Source organism: Globicephala melas, chromosome 12, assembly GCF_963455315.2.
Source record: "Globicephala melas chromosome 12, mGloMel1.2, whole genome shotgun sequence".
NCBI classification, from domain to species: Eukaryota; Metazoa; Chordata; class Mammalia; order Artiodactyla; family Delphinidae; genus Globicephala; species Globicephala melas.
In genome coordinates, this window is record NC_083325.1 from 62,540,404 (window position 1) to 62,565,271 (window position 24,868).

Consider the following 24,868-nt stretch of genomic DNA (forward strand, 5'->3'; position numbering starts at 1 on the left):
GTTTCTGCTGTACAACGAACTGAATCAGCTATATGTATACCTATATCACCCCCCTCTTGGGCCTCCCTCCTACCCTCCCCATCCCACCCCTCTAAGTTGTCACAAAGCACCAAGTTGATCTCCCTATGCTACATAGCAGCTTCCCACTAGCATGTGTCAAGTCTATTCTCTATGTCTGTCTCTATTCCTGCCCTGCCACTAGGTTCATCAGTACCATTTTTCTAGATTCCATATATACACGTTAATTTTTGGTATTTGTTTTTTTTTCTTTCTGACTTACTTCACTCTGTATGACAGATTCTGGGTCCATCCACCTCACGACAAATGACTCAATTTCATTCCGTTTTATGGCTGAGTAATACTCCATTGTATATAAGTACCACATCTTTATCCATTCATCTGTCAATGGATATTTAGGTTGGTTCCATGTCCTGGCTATTGTAAATAGTGCTGCAGTGAACATTGGGGTACATGTATCTTTTTGAATTATGGTTTTCTCAGGGTATATGCCCAGTACTGGGATGGCTGGGTCATATGGTAGTTCTCTTTTTAGTTTTTTAAGGAACCTCCATACTGTTCTCCATAGTGGCTGTATTAATTTACATTCCCACCAAGAGTGCAAGAGGGTTCGTTTTTCTCCACACCCTCTCCAGCATTTATTGTTTGTAGATTTTTTGATGATGGCCATTCTGACCATGTGCGGTGATACCTCATTGTGGTTTTGATTTGCATTTCTCTAATGATTAGTGATGGTGATAATCCTTTCATGTGTTTGTTGACCATCTGTATGTCATCTTCGGATTTGTTTGTTTTTTTGATATTGAGCTACATGAGCTGCTTGTATATTTTGAGATTGTTGCTTCATTTGCAAATATTTTCTCCCATTCTGAGGGTCTTTTCATCTTGTTTATGGTTCTCTTTAAAATCTTCATGGGGGAAAACCTGTACACGTCATCATTTGGGCATGAAAATGTGCCAAAATGCGATAAATATCAGCTTACTTTCTGTGAAAGTGTCAGTCAGCATGGTATTCATTACATTGTTAAAGAGTAAATCCTGTATAAAACCTAAAATGTATTTGACTCCAAATATAAAACAGAAAATAATAAACTAATTGCTAAAGATTCTAGATGTATAATGTTCTAATATTATGATTAGAAAAGCAATTTCTAGTATTTATGAACAATGATTCCAAAGACATAGTAAATGTTTAGAGAGTTTATTACGACCATAACCATACTGATACCAAAGCTCTTCAGGCCAGTAAGATGGACTAGAAAGGAGTACATAGTCCAAAGAAAAGAGATATCTACAAGGTCTTTAACATTAGAAAGTTTGAATTTCATTGAATTGGAGTAAGATTTTCTTTAAAACATCAAAATAAACCAGCTCTACACATACAAAGCTCATTATCACAGTCTTTGTTACCTATTGTCCTATGACTGAGAACATTTTGTCCAAATATCTGATTATTTATGGTGGGAGGGCAAGTTTGTTACCAGCTACTCAAGTATGTGTAGAAGTGGAAGTGACGTTGAAATATTTTATTCTTGTGACTCCAAGTAGATATAATTCCTCTGTATATAAGGCAGAGATTGCAGGAATTGAATAAAAGGGGATATTTTTATTGTCATCTAAGATAGAAATTAGTGAAATAGAATGTCACAAAAATTCATAGTTAGAAACAGATAATTAAGAATGGTTTTGTAAATTAAATGACTATTATCAGGCCTATAACCTTCAAAATATCTTAGTTACAAATATAAAATAGAGATATTGAATAGTAAAGTAAAAGTGAATTTTCATTTATGCAAGGGAAAGTTTAAATAATAAAAACATGAACCAAAAATATTAAACGTTTAAAAGGGTACATGGAGAATAAAGTGACTAAATTTTGACAAAAAAGTAAAATGTGTACTCTCAGAAATCTGTCATCTGTAGGATGTGAGAATTTGTTAAACTCTGAACAAATATTTTTCTTTCTTAAATATTTATTGATCATATTCCAAAATCCTTTCTAAGTAAATCTTTTTTTAAAAAATTAATTTATTTTTGGCTGTGTTGGGTCTTCGTTGCTGCGCACAGGCTTTCTCTAGTTGCGGCAAGCGGGGGCTACTCTTCGTTGCAGTAAGCTAACTTCTCATTGTGGTGGCTTCTCGTTGCGGAGCATGGGCTCTAGGTGCGTGGGCTTCAGCAGTTGTGGCATGTGGGCTCAGTAGTTGTGGCGCGCAGGCTCAGTAGTTGTGGCGCATGGGCTTAGTTCCTCTGCGGCATGTGGGATCTTCCCAGACCAGGGCTCGAACCTATGTCCCCTGCAATAACAGGCAGATTTTTATCCACTGTGCCGCCAGGGAAGTCCCCTAAGTTAATAGTTTTAAAATCAATAAGTTATATACACAGTCTAAAGTTGGGAAGAATTTTAAATCATATTTTTTGTGGGAGTTCAAAACTTCCTATTATAATTTCTTCTCTGTGAGGTGATAAATTTTCCAACTATCAATTTCTTATTATTAGATTTTCATTTTAATTTGTTCTTTATCTCTGCATATGTTCTCCCAGCAAAAGCACTTCTCAGATAGCTGGTTTATATGGGTGATTGTGTTTTGTATGTGTCCTCTAATAATACATGAAAACGGCATGTCCCAACCCCAAAGATATGTTTTCTTAAACAGGATCAAAATACTAAGGACTGAAGTGGTAAAATGTTAATGATTGTTTAAGCATCCTCTAAAAAGTAGGAAAGCAAGTAGAATGAAATGTTGGCATCAGGGCCCTTTTTGTGCCTGAAATTGAACCATGTAGTAATTGACTGTTCTGCTCAGACATCTCAGTGCAGCAAAGAGATTTAACTCCTAGTATTTCACATGTACTATTGAGATCACATAGCCAAACAAAACTTCTCATAAATGTAACCACTGTGTAGCAATTTTATCCATAATAATAAATTTTCAAAAATATACTGACCCTTAGGATTAAATTTTAAAGAAAGAAACAAAAGCAAAAGCAAGAATGGTCACAGTAGCTATGTGTTTTAAATACTACTCACCTGATTCTTAAGTGCAGCCTGAGTTGAGATCTGTTAGCTTTCATCCTGCTCAGAGTTTTCAGTCTTGTTTAGGGTCTGATAGATTGGTGTTTTCACCTTAAAACCACTCTAGTTCATGACATGCTATCTTTAAAACTGTTCTTTAAACAATACTGAAATTTTACTCTCCTTGATCACAATTTTCATTCAGCATAATTAATTCTAAATGATTTTCTGACTATTTTCAAAGTTTAAATGAATCCTTAAATGGTAAAGATTTGCTATCATTCTAGACATAAAGAGGAAGCAGCAATCCCCAAGAGCACTTATTAAACTATTTTGTACAATGATAGCATAGTTCCAAGGTAAGTGAAATGGACCAGTACCTTTGGAAATGTTCAAGTTCTAATATATTTTAAAAGTAGTTTCATTATTTTATAGTGACAACTAATACTATAAATAGGGAGATATAATTTCTCTCAAACATTTCTAGTAATCGTGGAGTTTGTATATTAAAAGTCAGCAATTCAGTTCTCCTGAATTGGAACTGCTGAAATTTAATCTAGATTGAGTATATGTTTACTGTTGTACTTTTTAAAAAATAAAAACCTTAAAATGCACTGGAGCATATGAGTTTTCAAGGGAAATGTTTAGCATATATAAAAGAAATTATTTAAGAACTTCAACAGCATTATGGTTAATTAAAAGCATTTTTTTATCTTATGGTGAAAACAGTCTTTCTTTAAAGGATTTCTCAATTTCAAAATTATTTTATCAACAAGATTTTAAAAGAAATATAGGTTTTTAAAAAATGTTTTCAACATTTGGAACTATTATACTTTCCAAGTGTAATATATTGACAGAAAGGGACCATAAGCAACTATCTATATAAAATTATATTAAGCTTTCAAGCCTAAATGTATACACTTCCACTGGAAATGAAATAGCCACATGTATCAGGAGCAGAGGCAATCTCTCTCAGTGGAGCGCCTCTCAGTGGAGTTGCTAAGGAGGGGTAGCAGCTGTCAGTGAAAACATAAATGCAAGATAGGTCCTAGTGTGCCATTGTCCTTTGAAACATGGAGCTAAACAACTCATGTTCATGAAGAACTGTCACAAACAGCCTATGCATTGACACTCTCAGGGAATTTCAGAGGTATCCATGACCCTCTTAAGCCAAACTTGGCATCAGAAAAGCCACATCCTCATTCAGAGTTGGTGCTCCTGAACAGTAACACTGCCTTCAGATTTGTAGAATTATGCAAAGTCCGTTTCATCTCAATCTCTATTTTGACTGAGTTGTACTGATGCTGAGTTTGATCCAATGATCTTAATCCATTTTTTCCACATAGGCATTGATATTCTCCATCAACTTTGAAAGATAACCTTCAAGTTTGGCATTAATAATTTTTGATCCTTATTTAGGTCTATAAATGTCATATCGGCCAGTTTAAATTGTATTTGCATTACTTTAAAAGTGGCTGTATATGGATATAACTAATAAATATGCCTGTAAAATTTGACAGTATATCTCAAGTTGATGGTCTACTACAAATCAAAGAATTAGTTTAACAAGCATTCATTTCTTCTTAGACATACTAATTTGTCTTGTTTTGTTTTTTGCACCACTATGGATCTCTTTCAATATGCAGAAAAAAAAAAAATTCACCCCTGAAAAATGAAGGTAATTTTGGGGATATAAAAGCTGTTAGTTTTTTAGAACAAATATTGGGGTAATAATCATAGAAGCTTATACTCATTTTAAACTGCATCTTCTTGTTATTCTGTACACAGTTCAGACTTTCAAAATGTTACACATCTTGAAGGAAGAAAATCTGTTATGTATTTTTCACTGACTACAATTCTTCATTAAAAACCTTAATCTGAAATATTTAATATATTTTGTGCAAACTGCAAGTCAAAACTTTTCAGTCATAATTCAGCAATCTTACAGTTAACAAGTGATAAACTAATAGACAGACAAGACTGTACTACTTTCTGTGTCTAAATCATAACCTCTGTGTGAAGTCAGGAGCCCCTCTGAGGAACAAGAGTGAATGGACTTGAGGAGTCCGGGATATCCAGAAATTTTATGCACGTATATTTGCAAATACACATGCATGCATATACACATGTTCATTTTCTGGTAAGAGACTTCACTAAATTTTTAAATATATATTTGACCCAAGAAAAACTAAAAAGGATTGGACTGCCTTTGTGTTTTAATGTAACAATTAGCATTTACACCAGAGATATGAGGGAGAGAAAATACATTTTTCATATTATCTGCTCTACTGGTCTTAGAGTTAGGATGACCATTTATCCTTGTTTATTTAAACAGTCCTGATTTACACCTATTGTGCCTTGCTAATTGTTAGTAAAGGATTGCTTTGCTCTCCAAAATGTCCCAGTTTGGAAGATAAATTATATGGTCACTCCTATAAACACAGAATCTGAAACCAAACTGTCTGGGATCAAACTTCAGTCCCAGGTTACACACTTCCTAGTTGTGTAACCTGGGACAATTAGTTAAAATATTAAATTTCTTCTACTATAAAGCAAAGCTAATATATTCACTAATATCTGCTTCATAGGGCTGTTATAATGATAAGATTAATGTTTTTGAAATTTTATGAACAGTGGTTACAGTTAATGTATATGTTTGTAAGTAAGTTAACAAATTGTAAGGAAATTAATTAGTGTATATTGTTATTATCAAGTGAAACGTTCTAATTTCCTACCTTCATGTCCCACTTCATTTCATTTCTTCTGAAATCCCATCCCCTTTTTCTCTGTCCAATTACCCTTTTCCTTTAACTCAGATACATTTTCCACATGAATCCTTCCTCAATCTTGTGCTTGATTTCTTGGGAAACCTCCCATAACTCTACTTCTACTGATATACCACATTAGAGAAAAATCTCATATTATCCACCTACCATTCCTACAAGATTATAATTTTATTAGATATCAGGACAAAGTTTTTTCTCTTTCTTATTCCCCACAGCACTTACTAGGGTTTTGAATGAAGTTTTTAAGCAAATATAATTTTATGAATAAAAGAGAATTTCCTTAAAATATAACCCTTCCTCAGGAATATTTGATTTCATCAGCAATGGAAAAATTCTTAATATACGTAAGGATACTTAATATACATAGAGAACTATACTCAGATAGAAGAAATTTGGAAATAACTGGAATATTTTAACCACTGCGGTAATCTATCCATAGTGGGAATAGTCAACCTTAAAAATGTGAATGTTTTACTAAGATACAATTGACTTATAACATTGTGTAAGTTTAAAGTGTACAACATTTGATACATGTATATATTGTAAAATGTTTACCACAAGATGTTTAGTTAACATCTGTCACCTCACATAGTTACAAATTACAAGTGTCAATTATATCTCAATAAAACTGGGGAAAAAAGAATTACCTGACACACAGTAGGCCCCCAATAAATATTTGTTAAAAAAAAAAGGAGGGAGGCATGTTTTGAGATTGACTACTGGAAGAGTAGGAAGCGATTCTACTTTGAATACAGCAGACCATTAAATTCTTGGGGAGAGAAAATAGTCTCTGTATCCCCAAATCCTTCATTTTAACTATGGAATTTTATTTTCCTATCACCTTTGAGGAGCCATAGTGAATGCACTCTAATTTAAGAATAACTTCAGCAAAATAGAGACACAATAAAACTGAAACTAAGACTAGTTTCTTGATCCCAAGCCCATAAAACTCTTACCGGCATCTTAGAGCTTCTTAATTTGGCCTTTTTAAGTTACCATTGAACCTTGTGAAAATAGTATTCATGAGAACATTTTAAACTCATTTAGTTTTTGATTAGAATAGTCATAGCAATTTTAGATGTGAGTAAGACAGGTTAAGTATTTTTCCCTTAGGTTAAATGGAACTAGCATCTCCAAAATAATTCATCAGTAATCTCCAAAATTTTGATCACATATTTAAGAAAACATTTTATAAATTTATGAATTATAAATGTTTACTACTTAAAAGTCACATGCTTTACTATAGACACAAATACTGAATATAATTAAAACTATGTGTTACTCTTATTGGTAATAAATATTCATTGAAATTCTATTTTTTAATTTTGTCTATTGTGCTTCAATTTTTTTTCATCTGAAATAAAGTACCTATACTCTAGGGTTGTTGTGAGAATTACATTAGCAAATATGTATCTCATGCCTAGAATAATAATTCAACAAATGCTAGCTGCTCTTATTATCATCACATCCCAATGGAACATATGTTTTACCCTCTGGGGTTCACACGTGCTGATTTGAAGATCAGTCTTTTAAACTGTTGTTATGTTCTGTAATTATATATGTTTTCTAGTTTATCATTCAGTGTCTTAACATTTTCACGTTGCCTAATATTTTAGTCTTCACTTGGAATTGAGAAAATACATTAATAGTATTAATGTATTAATAAGTTGAATTATTGTATATTAAAATATAGTTAACAGTCATTTAACATTGGCCAGAATATGTACCCCTCTCTATATCTAGACATTTTATCATCTGTAAATTATGTTAATTATTCCTTTCTTCCTTACACCAAAAGATTATTGTAAGAAATGGTGCCTAGTGTGTGAAAATTATTTGAAATCTGCTAAGAGAGGCAAGGTGGCTAGTGCATTTTGCAAACTTACTATAGTGGAGGCACTATGCTTGGTGCTTTTTAAGTAAACTCATGAATAAATCAAATGTTAATAAAATGATTATTATTCTCATGTTCGTTGAGAAAGTAACTATGTCTAGAAGAGTGCAAATGATTATGAATATTTGCCTTAATTGTTTAAGAGTTAAATCCCTAAAATAAATAATATGCTGGTAAGAATATTAAGGGATATGTCCGAGCCATTCCAATTAAAATAAATTTCCCCATAGTTTCGTATCAAAAGAACTTCTTCAATTTTAACATTACTTTTTACTTAACGTTTCAATTCTTGGTAAAGGAGAAAAATTGCATAAAGCTGGTAATCTCTTTTTTTTTCACATTTTCTGAGGACACTTCTCACAACCACTACCAATTTACAAGTGTGTAGGAGCTTTGCATGTGGTACTTAAACACGGTTTTTCATTAACAGCTATATTTACGTTTTTTTTTACTCTCCAAAGAAAAATTGCAGAGATATTAGTGTAGAAACTGGAAGCTATGAAATCATTACACCCAGGCTTATTAGAATAATTTCTAACTGCTTCCTAAATCAAAGTAGGAAGTCATATACATTAAACATATGTTAAACATATATTTGAAGTAATATATTACATTTCATTTAAAAATGAAAACAATTCCCCTTTGATTTTCTTTTTCTCTTTTAAAAAAAATCCAGATTTTTAAGGTATAATTGACAAAAAAAATTGTATATATTTAAAGTGCAGAATTTAGTGTTTCAATATACGTATACATTGTGAAGTAATCACTACAATCAAGCTAATTTACATCCATCATGGGGAGGTAGGGAAATCAGAGATGTTAGTCAAAGGGTACAAAGTTTCAGTTATTTAAAATAAGTTCTAGAGAAATAATGTACTACAATGTGACTATAGTCAACAGTACTCTATTGTACACCTGAAATTTGCTAAGGGGTTAGATCCTAAGTGTACTCACTGCTTTGATTTTCCAATATGTTGAAGTAGCTTCTATCACCCATTTCTTTAGTCTCAAAAAAATTACAAACGTTCAGTAAATGGAAGTGGAGGGAACAATTTCTAACTCATGTTATAAGGCTAGTATTATCCTGACATAAAAACCAAACAATGGGATAACATGAGATGTAAACTACAGACGAATATAGTAACAAATATAGGAGCTAGAAAAAGGAGAGACACACAGATCAATGGAGCAGAATAGAATGCTCCAAAATAAAATCGTATCTACAGGTAATTTATCCTTAGTAGATATACAAAGGCAACACAGTGGAGAAAGTATAGTCTTTTCAACAATTCGTGCTGGAAACATTGAACACTAATAAATAAATAAATGTCAATCCTACATTGTATCGTATACAGAAATTAAATCATAAACCCAGATGTAAAATTTTAAATCATTAATCTTCTTAAAGAAGCACAGTAGAAAAATCTTTGTGTCCTTGGATTAGGCAACATTTCCTTGGAATATTTTCTAACAGGAAGAGAAAATAAATTGCTACATTGGACTTTAAAATCTTCCATTAATGTAGTGTATCACATTAATTTTGTGTGTATATTAAGCTGTCCTTGCATCTCAGGCATAAATCTCACTTGTTCATGGTGTATGATCCTTTTAATCTGCTGTTGAGTTCAGGTTGCTAGAATTTTGTTGAGAATTTTTACATTTATATTCATCAGGTGTATTGGTTTGTAGTTTTCTTGTAGTGTCTTTATTTGGCTTTGGAATCAGAGTAATGCTGGCCTCATAAAGTATATTTGAGAGTGTCCCTTCTTCTTCAATTTTTTGGAAGAATTTGAGAAAGATTAACACTAGCTCTATTTAAATGTTTGGTAGAATTCACCAGTAAAACTATCTGGCCACAGGTTTTTCTTTTTTTGAGAGGCTTTTGATTACTGATTCATTCTCCTTATTCATTATTGGTCTGTTCAGATTGTCTGTTTCTTCTTTTTTCAGTCTTGGTAGGTAGTATATTCCTAGAAATGTATCCATTTTTCTAGGTTATCCAATTTATTGACATAATAGTTCATAGTAGTCTTATGATCCTTTATATTTCTGTGGTATCAGTTGTAATATCTCTCCTTTCACTTATAATTTTATTAATTTGGGTCCTCTCTTTTTTCTTGGTTGGTCTTTACCTAAGATTTGTCAATTTTGTTTATATTTTCAAAGAACCAGTTCCTAGTTTTGATAATTTTTCTACTGTTTTCCTGTTTCATGTATTTATGCTCTAATCTTTATCATTTCCTTTCTTCTGCTAAGTTTGGACTTTGTCCAAAGGTATAAATTTATGTTGTTTACTTGAGATGTATCTTTTTTCTTGATGTATGTGTTTATCACTATAAACTTTACTCTTTGAACTGCTGTTTCTATACGTCATATGTTTTGTTATGTTGTATTTCATTTGTCTTAAGATACTTTCATCTGTCTGAAGATTTTATTTCTCTTTGGATTTCTTCTTTGAGCTATTGGTTGCTCAAGAGCGTGTTGTTTAATTCCCATGTATTTGTGAATTCCAGCTTTCCTTCTGTTATTGATTTCTAGTTTTATACCATTGTGCTCAAAAAAAAATACTTGATATAATTTGTCTTCTTTAATTTGTTGAGACTTCAACATATGATCTTAGAAAATGTTCTGTGTGTTTGAAAAGGGTGTGCATTCGGCTGCCATTGGATGAAATGTATGAATATGTCTGTGAGATCCACTTGGTCTATAATGTTGAGAATTTTTGCATCTAAGCTCATCATGATTATTGGCACGTAGTTTTCTTGTAGTGGTCTTTGTCTGACTTTGGTATCAGGGTAATGCTGGTCTCATACAATAAATTTGGAAGCCTTCCTCTTCTTCAGTTTTTTGGAAGAGTTTTGCAAAAGATTGGTATTAATTCTTTAAATATTTGTTAGAATTCACTAGTGAAACCATGTGGTCCTGGGCTTACTGATTTAATCTTTTTACTTGTTATTTGTTCAGATTTTCTATTTCCTCGTGATCAACCTTGGGTAAAAATCACATGATCATCTCAATAGATGAAGAAAAAGCATTTGACACAATTCAACACCTTTTCATGATTAAAAACTCTCAACAAACTAGGTATAAAAGAAATTTACGGGGGGGACCTTGAAGATGGCGGAAGAGTAAGATGCAGAGATCACCTTCCTCCCCACAGATACACCAGAAATACATCTACACGTGGAACAACTCCTACAGAACACCTACTGAAGGCTGGCAGAAGACCTCAGACCTCCCAAAAGGCAAGAAACTCCCCCACGTACCTGGGTAGGGCAAAAGAAAAAAAAAAGAGAGACAAAAGAATAGGGACGGCACCTGCACCAGTGGGAGGGAGCTGTGAAGGAGGAAAAGTTTCCACACACTAGGAAGCCCCTTCGCGGGCGGAGACTGCGGGAGGCAGAGGGGGGAGCTTCGAAGCCGCGGAGGAGAGCACAGCAACGGGTGCGGAGGGCAAAGCAGGGAGATTCCCGAACAGAGGATCGGTGCCGACCGGCACTCACCAGCCTGAGAGGCTTGTCTGCTCACCCGCCGGGGCGGGTGGGGCTGCGAGCTGAGGCTCTGAGGCGCGGGTTTCGGTTTCGGACTGAGCCCAGGGAGAGGACTGGGGTTGGCGGCTTGCACATAGCCTGAAGGGGTTAGTGCTCCACGGCTAGCCAGGAGGGAGTCCGGGGAAAAGTCTGCACCTGCCGAAGAAGCAAGAGACTTTTTCTTCCCTCTTTGTTTCCTGGTGCGCGAGGAGAGGGGTTTAAGAGCGCTGCTTAAAGGAACTCCGCAGACGGGCACGAGCCGCGGCTAAAAGCGCGGACCCCAGAGACGGGCGCGAGCCACGGCTGAAAGCGCGGACCCCAGAGACGGGCGGGAGACGCTAAGGCTGCTGCTGCCGCCACCAAGGGGCCTGGGTGCGAGCACAGGTCACTCTCCACACCCCATTTCCGGGGAGCCTGTGCAGCCCGCCACTGCCAGGTTCCCGGGATCCAGGGACAACTTCCCCGGGAGAACGCACGGCAGGCCTCAGGCTGGTGCAAAGTCACGCCGGACTTTGCCGCCGCAGGCCCGCCCCGCACTCCGTGCCCCTCCCTCGCCGCCGGCCTCAGTGCGCCAGAGCCCCCGAATCAGCGGCTCCTTTAACCCCGTCCTGTCTGAGCAAAAAACAGACGCCCTCCAGCGACCTACACGCAGAGGCAGGGCCAAATCCAAAGCTGAGCCCCTGTGAGCTGTGAGAACAAAGAAGAGACAGGGAAATAGCTCCCAGCAGCCTCAGAAGCAGCGGATTAAAGCTCCACAATCAACTTGATATACCCTGCATCTGTGGAATACATAAAGACAACCAATAATCCCAAACCTCTTTTAGTGTGGATGTATGTGTATGCTTCTGTGTAAGATGTTGTCTGTATAGCTTTGCTTCCAACATTTGTCCTAAGGTTCTATCCGTCCCTTTTTTTTTCTAAATAAGAATTTTTTAATTCAATAACTAACTTTATTATACTTTATTTTATTTTTACTGTATCTTCTTTCTTTGTTTTTTTTTCCTTTGTTCCCTCCTTCCTCCCTCCCTCCCTTCTTTCCTTCTTGCCTTCTTTCCTTCTTTGCTTCTTTCTTTCTTTCTTCCTTCCTTCCTTCCCTCCTTTCCTTCTTTCTTTCCTCATACTTCTACTAATTCCCTCTACTTTTTCTCCCTTTTATTCTGAGCCGTGTGGATGAAAGGTTCTTGGTGCTCCAGCCAGGAGTCAGGGCTCTGCCTCTGAGGTAGGAGAGCCAACTTCAGGACACTGGTCAACAAGAGACCTCCCAGCTCCACATAATATCAAACGGCGAAAATCTCCCAGAGACCTCCATCTTAACACCAGCACCCAGCTTCACTCAACGACCAGCAAGCCACAGTGCTGGACAACCTATGCCAAACAACTAGCAAAACAGGAACACAACCCCACCCATTAGCAGAGAGGCTGCCTAAAATCATAATAAGGCCACAGACACCCCAAAACACACCACCAGACGTGAACCTGCCCACTAGAGAGACAAGATCCATCCTCATCCACCACAACACACGCACTAGTCCCCTCCACCAGGAAGCCTACACAAACCACTGAACCAACCTTAGCCACTGGAGACAGACATCAAAAACAGCGGGAACTACGAACCTGCAGTCTGCAAAAAGGAGACCCCAAACACAGTAAGATAAGCAAAATGAGAAGACAGAAAAACACACAGCAGATAAAGGAGCAAGATAAAAATGCACCAGACCTAACAAATGAAGAGGAAATAGCCAGTCAACCTGAAGAAGAATTCATAATAATGATGGTAAGGATGATCCGAAATCTTGGAAATAGAATGGACAAAATGCAAGAAACAGTTAACAAGGACCTAGAAGAAATAAAGATGAAACAAGCAACGATGAAGAACACAATGAATGAAATTAAAAGTACTCTAGATGGGATCAATAGCAGAATAACTGAGGCAGAAGAACGGATAAGTGACCTGAAGATAAAATACTGGAAATAACTACTGCAGAGCAGAATAAAGAAAAAGAATGAAAAGAACTGAGGACAGTCTCAGAGACCTCTGGGACAACATTAAACGCACCAACATTCGAATTATAGGGGTTCCAGAAGAAGAAGAGAAAAAGAAAGGGACTGAGAAAATATTTGAAGAGATTATAGTTGAAAACTTCCCTAATATGGGAAAGGAAATAGTTAATCGAGTCCAGGAAGCACAGAGAGTCCCATACAGGATAAATACAAGGAGAAATACGCCAAGACACATATTAATCAAACTGTCAAAAATTATATACAAAGAAAGCATATTAAAAGCAGCAAGGGAAAAACAACAAATAACACACAAGGGAATCCCCATAAGGTTAACAGCTGATCTCTCAGCAGAAACCCTACAAGCCAGAAGGGAGTGGCAGGACATACTGAAAGTGATGAAGGAGAAAAACCTGCGCCAAGACTACTCTACCCAGCAAGGATCTCATTCAGATTTGATGGAGAAATTAAAACCTTTACAGACAAGCAAAAGCTGAGAGAGTTCAGCACCACCAAACCAGCTTTACAACAAATGCTAAAGGATCTTCTCTAGGCAAGAAACAGAAAACAATTTAGAAAATGGGAATAGGAACATACATATTGATAATTACCTTAAATGTAAATGGACTAAATGCTCCCACCAAAAGACACAGATTAGCTGAGTGGATACAAAAACAAGACCCTTATATATGCTGTCTACAAGAGACCCACTACAGACCTAGAGACACATACAGACTGAAAGTAAGGGGATGGAAAAAGATATTCCATGCAAATGGAAACCAAAAGAAAGCTGGAGTAGCAATTCTCATATCAGACAAAATAGACTTTAAAATAAGGACTATTAAAAGAGACAAAGAAGGACACTACATAATGATCAAGGGATCAATCCAAGAAGAAGATATAACAATTGTAAATATTTATGCACCCAACACAGGAGCACCTCAATACATAAGGCAAAACACTAACAGCCATAGAAGGGGAAATCGACAGTAACAGATTCATAGTAGGGGACTTAAACACCCCACTTTCACCCATGGACAGATCATCCAAAATGAAAATAAGGAAACACAAGCTTTAACTGATACATTAAACAATATGGACTTAATTGATATTTATAGGACACTCCATCCAAAAACAACAGAATACACATTTTTCTCAACTGCTCATGGAACATTCTCCAGGATAGATCACATCTTGGGTCACAAATCAAGCCTTGGTAAATTTAAGAAAATTGAAATTGTATCAAGTATCTTTTCTGACCACAACGCCATGAGACTAGGTATCAATTACAGGAAAGATCTGTGAAAAATACAAACACATGGAGGCTAAACAATACACTACTTAATAATGAAGTGATCACTGAAGAAATCAAAGAGGAAATCAAAAAATACCTAGAAACAAATGACAATGGAGACACAACGACCCAAAACCTATGGGATGCAGCAAAAGCAGTTCTAAGGGAGAAGTTTATAGCAATACAAGCCCACCTTAAGAAGCAGGAAACATCTCGAATAAACAACCTAACCTTGCACCTCAAGCAATTAGAGAAAGAAGAACAAAAAAAACCCAAAGCTAGCAGAAGGAAAGAAATCATAAAAATCAGATCAGAAATAAATGAAAAAGAAATGAAGGAAACAATAGCAAAGATCAATAAAACTAAAAGCTGGTTCTTTGACAAAATAAACAAAATAGATAAACCACTAGCCAGACTCATCAAGAAAAAAAGGGAGAAGACTCAAATCAATAGAATTAGAAATGAAAAAGGAGAGGTAAGAACTGACACTGCAGAAATAAAAGAGATCATGAGAGATTACTACAAGCAACTCTATGACAATAAAATGGACAATCTGGAAGAAATGGACAAATTCTTAGAAAGGCACAACCTGCCAAGACTGAATCAGGAAGAAATAGAAAATATGAACAGACCAATCACTAGCACTGAAATTGAAACTGTGATTAAAAATCTTCCAACAAACAAAAGCCCAGGACCAGATGGCTTCACAGGCGAATTCTATCAAACATTTAGAGAAGAGCTAACACCTATCCTTCTCTTCCAAAATATAGCAGAGGGAGGAACACTCCCAAACTCCTTCTACGAGGCCACCATCACCTTGATACCAAAACCAGACAAGGATGTCACAAAGAAAGAAAACTACAGGCCAATATCACTGATGAACATAGATGCAAAAATCCTCAACAAAATACTAGCAAACAGAATCCAACAGCACATTAAAAGGATCATACACCATGATCAAGTGGGGTTTATTCCAGGAATGCAAGGATTCTTCAATATACGCAAATCTATCAATGTGATAAACCATATTAACAAATTGAAGGAGAAAAACCATATGATCATCTCAATAGATGCAGAGAAAGCTTTCGACCAAATTCAACACCCATTTATGATAAAAACCCTGCAGAGAGTAGGCATAGAGGGAACTTTCCTCAACATAATAAAGGCCATATATGACAAGCCCACAGCAAACATCATCCTCAATGGTGAAAAACTGAAAGCATTTCCACTAAGATCAGGAACAAGACAAGGTTGCCCACTCTCACCACTCTTATTCAACATAGTTTTGGAAGTTTTAGCCACAGCAATCAGAGAAGAAAAGGAAATAAAAGGAATCCAAATCGGAAAAGAAGAAGTAAAGCTGTCACTGTTTGCAGATGACATGATCCTATACATAGAGAATCCTAAAGATGCTACCAGAAAACTACTAGAGCTAATCAATGAATTTGGTAAAGTGGCAGGATACAAAATTAATGCACAGAAATCTCTGGCATTCCTATATACTAGAGATGAAAAATCTGAAAGTGAAATCAAGAAAACACTCCCATTTACCATTGCAACAAAAAGAATAAAATATCTAGGAATAAACCTACCTAAGGAGACAAAAGACCTGTATGCAGAAAATTATAAGACACTGATGAAAGCAATTAAAGATGATACAAATAGATGGAGAGATATACCATGTTCTTGGATTGGAAGAATCAACATTGTGAAAATGACTCTACTACCCAAAGCAATCTATACATTCAATGCAATCCCTGTCAAACTACCACTGGCATTTTTCACAGAACTAGAACAAAAAATTTTGCAATTTGTATGGAAACACAAAAGACCCTGAATAGCCAAAGCAATCTTGAGAACGAAAAAAGGAACTGGAGGAATCAGGCTCCCTGACTTCAGACTATATTACAAAGCTACAGTTATCAAGACGGTATGGTACTGGCACAAAAACAGAAAGATCAATGGAACAGGATAGAAAGCCCAGAGATAAACCCACGCACATATGGACACCTTATCTTTGATAAAGGTGGCAGGAATACTCAGTGGAGAAAGGACAGCCTCTTCAATAAGTGGTGCTGGGAAAACTGGACAGGTACATGTAAAAGTATGAGATTAGATCACTCCCTAACACCATACACAAAAATAAGCTGAAAATGGATTCAAGACCTAAATGTAAGGGCAGAAACTATCAAACTCTTAGAGGAAAACATAGGCAGAACACTCTATGACATAAATCACAGCAAGATCCTTTCTGACCCACCTCCTAGAGTAATGGAAATAAAAACAAAAATAAACAAATGGGACCTAATGAAACTTCAAAGCTTTTGCACAGCAAAGGAAACCATAAACAAGACCAAAAGACAACCCTCAGAATGGGAGAAAATATTTGCAAATGAAGCAACCGACAAAGGATTAATCTCCAAAATTTACAAGTGGCTCATGCAGCTCAGTAACAAAAAAACAAGCAACCCAATCCAAAAATGGGCCGACGACCTAAATACAAAGAAGATATACAGACTGCCAACAAACACATGAAAGAATGCTCAACATCATTAATCATTAGGGAAATGCAAATCAAAACTACAATGAGATATCATCTCACACCAGTCAGAATGGCCATCATCAAAAAATCTAGAAACAATAAATGCTGGAGAGGGTGTGGAGAAAAGGGAACCCTCTTGCACTGCTGGTGGGAATATGAATTGGTTCAGCCACTATGGAGAACAGTATGGAGGTTCCTTAAAAAACTACAAATAGAACTACCATATGACCGAGCAATACCACTACTGGGCATATACCCTGAGAAAACCAAAATTCAAAAAGTCATGTACCAAAATGTTCACTGCAGCTCTATTTACAATAGCCCGGAGATGGAAACAACCTAAGTGCCCATCATCGGATGAATGGATAAAGAAGATGTGGCACATATATACAATGGAATATTACTCAGCCATAAAAAGAAACAAAATTGAGCTATTTGTAATGAGGTGGATAGACCTAGAGTCTGTCATACAGAGTGAAGTAAGTCAGAAAGAAAAAGACAAATACCGTATGCTAACACATATATACGGAATTTAAGAAAAAACAATGTCATGAAGAACCTAGGGGTAAGGCAGGAATAAAGACGCAGACCTCCTAGATAACGGACTTGAGGTTATGGGGAGGGGGAAGCGTGAGCTGTGACAGGGCGAGAGAGAGGCATGGACATATACACACTAACAAACGTAGTAAGGTAGATAGCTAGTGCGAAGCAGCCGCATGGCACAGGGATATTGGCTCGGTGCTTTGTGACAGCCTGAAGGGGTGGGATAGGGAGGGTGGGAGGGAGGGAGATGCAAGAGGGAAGACATATGGGAACATATGTTTATGTATGACTCATTCACTTTGTTATAAAGCAGAAACTAACACACCATTGTAAAGCAATTATACCCCGATAAAGATGTTAAAAAAAAAAAAAGACATTTACCTCAACAGAATAAAAGCCAGATATGAAAAGCCCACAGCTAACATAATATTCAACAATAAAAAAACTGAAAGCTTCTTCTCTAAGATCAGGAACAAGACGAGGATGCCCATTCTTATCACTTATATTCAACGTAGTACTGGAAGTCCTAGCCAGACCAATTAGGCAGAAAATGAAATAAAATGCATCTAAATTGGAAAGGGATAAGTAAAATTTGCATATGACATGGTTTTGCATGTAGAAAACCCTAAAGACTCCACAAAAAATCTGTTAGAACTAATAAACAAATTCAGTAATGTTGCAGGATAAAAATCAGCATACAAAATCTATTGTGCGTAGTTTCAGTTATTTAGTTATTAAGATGAATAAGTTCTATATATCTGCTGTACAACATTGTGCCTATAGTTAACAACACTGTATTGTACACTTAAAATTTTGTCAAGAGCATAAATTTCATATTGAGCTTTCTTACCATAATAAAGAATTTTTTAAAATCCTACCCTTCAAAAGATATTGTTAAGAAAATGAAAAGACAATCTACATATTTGAATAAAACATAGGTAAAACACAATCTGGTAAAAAACTTACATTCAGATTATTAAAAAACCAAACTACATACTATAAATTTGGAAAATATATGAATAGACACTTCACCAAAGTGAATATATGAATATTCATGAAAGATGTTGAACATGATTATTCATTAGAAAATGCAAATTAAAATTACGAGTCACCATTTTACATATATTTGAATGGCTAGAATTAAAAATCAAAACCAAAACCAAAAATAATGAAATTACAAACTCCTGGGGAGTACATATTACAGAATCGAATGCTTATATTTGCTGGTGGGAATGTGATATCCTTTAGGAACTTTGGATTGGCAGTTTCTTATAAAGTGAAACATAGACTTATCATACTAACCAGCAAATTTCCTCCTAGTTTTCTGCCCCAAAGCAAAGAAAATTGCTACTTATCTTTCTACAGCAGCTTTTTTCATAATCTCCCTAAACTGGAAACAAAGTAAATATTTTTTCAACTGGTCAAGGTAAAAATAAACTGTGGTATATCAAAGAACAGAAAAGTATTGAACAGTGAGAAAACAACTATTCATACACATAGTGCTGTGAATGAATCACAAATGCATTATGCAAATCAAATGAAGCCATACTCATACTGTATGCTAAATACTTTTCACTGTGTGATTCCACTTATGTCACATTCTGGAAAAGCCAAGACATTTTAAACAGAAGACAGCTCAGTGTTTGCTAAGGAGCTGGAACTGGTAAAAGGGTTGAAAGTAACTTGGGAGATTTAGAACTTCTTGTTATCTTGATCATGGCAGTTGTTAAAAAAACTATGTATTTCTCATAAGTCATATATCAATACACAAAACATGTGAATTTTGCTTTATGTAAATTCAGCCTTAGTAAATCTGACTTGGAAAAAATTGCCAAAATTTAGTAGTGACATTTATTCTTAGTGTACATAAGTTGTACTAATGCATTTTTCATAACAGGATATTCTTAAACCTTATATTTTATGTATCTTGTCAAAAAATAGAATCCCATTGTTTTTAGTTGTTTATATTTGACACTGAAAATAAAAGCTTAGAAAATTACAGTGATTTTATACCTAAGTTAAATTCTCAATAGAATTATTGGAATTATTAATATAATACTATTTTTGCAGTCAGGGTGTTACTCAGCAATGAACATATGAATTTGACTTAAAATCAACTTAGTTTCTTATTTCAGTGCTGCCACAGTATGGATAAAACTCAGTAGTAGTATCGTGACATTTAATTATGTCCATGTATTGAAAGCACTTGTCACACTGTCGGCACTTTTTAGGTACTCAGTAACAATTAAATCTTCTCTACTGTAAATGAGGCAAATGAAGATGTTTCAGTAATTTAGTCCCAGGTCCCAGCCAGTAGTTACTGAATGAGGATTCTAAACTCGGGTTTCTGACACTATATCCATGATGTGTACACATACGATACTTCCCCTAACTCCTTAATATAGGAGTTCATCTTGATGCCTCGCTGAAATATGGTGCCTTAGAGGAAACAGACTGTGAGACACATCTTCATGAAAGGTGACTAAATAAATAATCATTGAGGAGGAGGATCTTCAAGATGGCAGAGGGTTGAGACGTGGAGATCACCTTCCTCCCCACAAATTCATCAAAAATACATCTACATGTGGAACAACTCCTATAGAACACCCACTGAATACTGGGAGACCTCAGGCTTCCCAAAAGGAAACTCCCCACGTACCTGGGTAGGGCAAGAGAAAAAAGAAAAAAACAGAGACAAAAGAATAGGAACGGGACCTGTACCTCTGGGAGGGAGCTGTGAAGGAGGAAAGGTTTCCACACTCTAGGAAGCCCCCTTCACTGGTGGAGCCGGGCAGTGGCAGGGGGGAACTTCGGAGCCACAGAGGAGAGCGCAGCAACAGGGGTGCAGAGGGCAAAGTGGAGAGATTCCCACACAGAGGACTGGTGCTGACCAGCACTCACCAGCTCAAGAGGCTTGTCTGCTCACCCGCTGGGGCAGGCGGGGCTGGGAGCTGAGGCTCGGGCTTCAGAGGGCGGGTCCCAGGGAGAAGACTGGGGTTGGCTGCGTGAACACAGCCTGAAGGGGGCTAGTGTGCCACAGCTAGCTGGGAGGGAGCCTGGGAAAAGGTCTGGATCTGCTGAAGAGGCAAGAGACCATTGTTTTGGGTTGTGCGAGGAGAGGGGATTCCTTCCCTGTCTGCCCACAGAAGGCAGAAAACAGCCTAAATGAGCTCCAGAGACGGGCGCAAGCTGTGGCTATCAGCATGGACAACAGAGACAGGCATGAAACACTAAGGCTGCTGCTGCAGCCACCAAGAAGCCTGTGTGCAAGCAGAGGTCACTATCCACACCTCCCCTCCAGGAAGCCTGTGCAGCCTGCCACTGCCAGGGTCCCATGATCCAGGGACAACTTCCCCAGGAGAACGCATGGCGTGCCTCAGGCTGGTGCAACGTCATGCCAGCCTCTGCCTCCTCAGTCTCGCCCCACATTCTGTACCCCTCCCTCTCCCTGGCCTGAGTGAGCCAGAGCGCCCTAATCAGCCACTCCTTTAACCTCCTCCTGTCTGGCCTAAGAACAGATGCCAGAGGGCAACGTACATGCAGAGGCGGGGCCAAATCCAAAGCTGAACCCCAGGAGCTGTGTGAACAAAGAAGACAAAGGGAAATTTCTCCATGCAGCCTCAGGAGCAGCAGATTGAATCCCCACAATCAACTAGATATACCCTGCATCTGCAGAATACCTGAATAGACAACAAATCATCCCAAAATTGAGTCAGTGGACTTTGGGAGCAACTATAGGCTAGGCGTTTGCTGTATGTGACTGACTAGTTTCCAATTTATATGTTTACCTTAGTTTAGTTTTTAGTGCTTGTTATTATTGGTGGATTTGTTTATTGGTATGGCTGCTCTCTTCTTTTTAAAAACACTTATTTTAATAATTAAAATTTTTTATATTTTAATTATTTTATTTTATTTATTTTCCTTTCGTTCTTTTTATTCCCTCCCTTTTCTTCTGAGCCGTGTGGCTGACAGAGTCTTGGTGCTCCGGCCAGGTGTCACACCTGAGCATCACCTGAACTCGGAGAGCCGAGTTCAGGACATTGGTCCACCAGAGACCTCCCAGCCCTACGTAATATCAATCGGCAAGAGCTCTCCCAGAGATCTCCATCTCAATGATAAGACCCAGCTCCGCTCAACAACCAGCAAGCTCCAGTGCTGGACACCCCATGCCAAACAACAACAAGACAGGAACACAACCCCACCCATTAGCAGAGAGGCTGCCTAAAATCATACTAAGTTCACAGACACCCCAAAACACACCACCAGACGTGGCCCTGCCCACCAAAAAGACAAGATCCGGCCCCACCCACCAGAACACAGGCACTAGTCCCCTCCACCAGGAAGTCTACACAAGCCACTGAACCAACATTACCCCCTGGGGGCAGACACCAAAAAGAGCGGGGAACTATGAACCAGCAGCCTACAAAAACGAGACCCCAAACACAGTAAGTTAAGCAAAATGAAAAGACAGAGAGGTACGTGGCAGAAGGAGGAGCAAGGTAAAAACCCACCAGACCAAACGAAGAGAAATAAGTAGTCTACTTGAAAAAGATTTCAGAGTGATGATAGTAAAGATGATCCAAAATCTTGGAAATAGAATGGAGAAAATAAAAGAAACATTTAACAAGGACCTAGAAGAACTAAAGAACAAACAAAAAATGGTGAACAACACAATAAATGAAATTAAAAATTCTCTAGAAGGAATCAATAGAATAACGGAGGCAGTAGAATGGATAATTGACCTGGAAGATAAAATAGTGGAAGTAACTACTGCAGAGCAGAATAAAGAAAAAAGAATGAAAAGAATTGAGGTCAGTCTCAGAGACATCTGGGACAACATTAAACACACCAACATTCAAATTATAGGGGTCCCAGAAGAAGAAGAGAAAAAGAAATGGACTGAGAAAATATTTGAAGAGATTGTAACTGAAAACTTCCTTAACATGGGAAAGGAAATAGTCAATCAAGTCCAGGAAGTGCAGAGAGTTCCATACAAGATAAATCCAAGGACATTTATCCAAGACACATATTAATCAAACTATCAAAAATTAAATAGAGATAAAACATTACAAGCAGCAAGGGAAAAGCAACAAATAACATACAAGGGAATCCCCATAAGTTTAACAGCTGATCTCTCAGCAGAAACCCTACAAGCCAGAAGGGAGTGGCAGGAGATATTTAAAGTGATGAAAGGGAACAACCTACAACCAAGGTTACTTTACCCAGAAAGGATCTCATTTGGCTTCAGTGGAGAAATTAAAACCTTTACAGACAAGCAAAAGCTAAGAGAATTTAGGACCACCAACCAGCTTTACAACAAATGCTAACAGAACTTCTCTAGGCAGAAAGCACAAGAGAAGGAAAAGACCTACAATGACAAGCCAAAACAATTAAGAAAATGGTAATAGGAAGATACATATTGATAATTACCTTAAATGTGAATAGATTAAATGCTCCAACCAAAAGACATAGACTGGCTGAATGGATACAAAAAGAAGACCCATATATATGCTGTCTGCAAGAGACCCACTTCAGGCCTAGGGACACATACAGACTGAAAGTGAGGGGATAGAAAAAATATACCATGCAAATGGAAATCAAAAGAAAGCTGGAGCAGCAATTCTCATATCAGACAAAATAGACTTTAAAATAAAGACTATTACAAGAGGCAAAGAAGTACACTACATCATGATCAAGGGATCAATCCAAGAAGAAGATATAACAATTGTAAATATTTATGCAGCGAACGTAGGAGCACCTCAACACATAAGGCAAATGCTAACAGCCATAAAAGGGGAAATTGACATTAACACAATAGTAGTAGGGGACTTTAATACCACACTTTCACCAATGGACAGATCAACCAAAATGAAAATAAAAAAGGAAACATAAGCTTTAAATGACACATTAAACAAGATGGACTTAATTGATATTTATAGGACATTCCATCCAAAACCAACAAAATACACTTTCTTCTCAAGTGCTCATGGAACATTCTCCAGGATAGATCATATCTTGGGGCACAAATCAAGCCTTGGCAAATTTAAGATAATTGAAATTGTATCAAGTATCTTCTGACAACAACACTAAGAGACTAGATTTCAATTACAGGGAAAAAAATGTAAAAAATACAAATACATGGAGGCTAAACAATACACTAGTGAATAACCAAGAGATCACTGAAGAATTCAAAGAGGAAATCAAAAAACACATAGAAACAAATGACAGTGGAAACACGATGGCCCAAAACCTATGAGATGCAGCAAACTCCCTGACTTCAGACTATACTACAAAGCTACAGTAATCATGACAGTATGGTACTGGTACAAAAACAGAAATATAGATTAATGGAACAGGATAGAAATAACTCAGAGATAAACCCATGCACGTATGGTCACCTTATCTTTGATAAAGAAGGCGAGAATATACAATGGAGAAAAGACAGCCTCTTGAATAAGTGGTGCTGGGGAAACTGGACAGCTACATGTAAAAGAATGAAATTAGAACATTCCCTAACACCATACACAGAAATGAACTCAAATGGATTAAAGACCTAAATGTAAGACCAGACACTATAAAACTCTTAGAGGAAAAGCTAGGCAGAACACTCTATGACATAAATCACAGCAAGATCCTTTCTGACCCACTTCCTAGAGAAATGAAAGTAAAACCAAAAATAAACAAATGGGACCTAATGAAACTTAAAAGCTTTTGCACAGCAAAGAAAACCATAAACAAAATGAAAAGACAACACTCAGAATGGGAGAAAATATTTGCAAACGAAGCAACTGACAAAGGATTAATCTCCAAAATAGACAAGCAGCTCATGCAGCTCAATATCAAAAAAAACAAACAATGCAATCCAAAAATGGGAAGAAGACCTAAATAGACATTTCTCCGAAGAACATATACAGATTGCCAACAAACACATGAAAGGATTCTCAACATCACTAATCAGTAGAGAAATGCAAATCAAAACTACAATGCTGTATCACCTAACACCGGTCAGAATGGCCATCATCAAAAAATCTACAAACAATAAATGCTGGAGAGGGTGTGGAGAAAAACATACCCTCTTGCACTGTTGGTGGGAATGTAAATTGATACAGCCACTATGGAGAACAGTTTGGAGGTTCCTTAAAAAACTAAAAATAGAACTACCATATGACCCAGCCATCCCAGTACTGGGCATATACCCCGAGAAAACCATAATTCAAAAAGAATGTTCATTGCAGCACTATTTACAATAG

At 37.0% G+C, this 24,868-nt stretch overlaps 1 long non-coding RNA gene across 1 annotated transcript in view; it reads right to left on the bottom strand.

Moving 5' to 3' along the window:
- Positions 1–1,245: 1,245 nt before the first annotated feature.
- LOC132598249 (uncharacterized) overlaps positions 1,246–24,868 on the bottom strand; it is a 149,291-nt gene continuing 125,668 nt past the window's right edge. Inside the window, exon 4 of the long non-coding RNA XR_009566261.1 lies at positions 1,246–2,312. This is a non-coding gene — a long non-coding RNA (uncharacterized lncRNA). The remainder of the gene's footprint in view (positions 2,313–24,868) is intronic.